Source organism: Triticum dicoccoides, chromosome 4B, assembly GCF_002162155.2.
Source record: "Triticum dicoccoides isolate Atlit2015 ecotype Zavitan chromosome 4B, WEW_v2.0, whole genome shotgun sequence".
Lineage (NCBI taxonomy): Eukaryota > Viridiplantae > Streptophyta > Magnoliopsida > Poales > Poaceae > Triticum > Triticum dicoccoides.
In genome coordinates this window covers 614,302,408-614,303,107 of record NC_041387.1, presented here as the reverse complement: position 1 = coordinate 614,303,107, position 700 = coordinate 614,302,408, and positions in this window count along the sequence as shown.

Genomic DNA, 700 nt, shown 5'->3' with positions numbered 1-700 from the left:
AGGGTTGTACCGAAGAGGGTCTCATAAGATCAACGTCTTTCCAATTGTCGCTAATCAAGTTTTGATTGTTAAGAAGGTCCAAATGAAATTGTAGTCCTCATAGCTAAAAAATAATGACCGGAAATGATACACATTAGCGAAGTATGAATTTATGTCATTTACATGTAGGATTAAAATTTGTGTAGTAACTAACAGTAATAGCGAGATCATTTCAGTCAAACTTCGAGCACAATGAGTTCAGTATTTGAATCTCACGCTATTTGTATTCACAATAGCTAAATACCAATGTGTGTTGCTCGTATTTATGAAAGTTCAATCTGTAATAAAGATAATTTGGAAAATTAAAATTAAAATGTATGAAACCTAGAAGATGAAAATTATGGATATGGATATTACCATGTCATACTTCATATATATTTTGACAATCTTTGTCATAAAGGCACTATCTTTTTGTATTCCAAAGTTGCCATCCCGTCTTAATAGTGAGGTAATAAAAGGACTCTCAAGATATATTTTTATTATCATTGTGGACATGTATTTGGTCCTTTATAAAACACACACACACACACACACACACACACACACACACAAAACACACACAAATACACACACTATTCTGATCACAGGATCCTAATATTATTCTGATCATAAGCTGAACATCCTGAGTTACACAACCTGAACTTCCCTTTGTATAGGAACC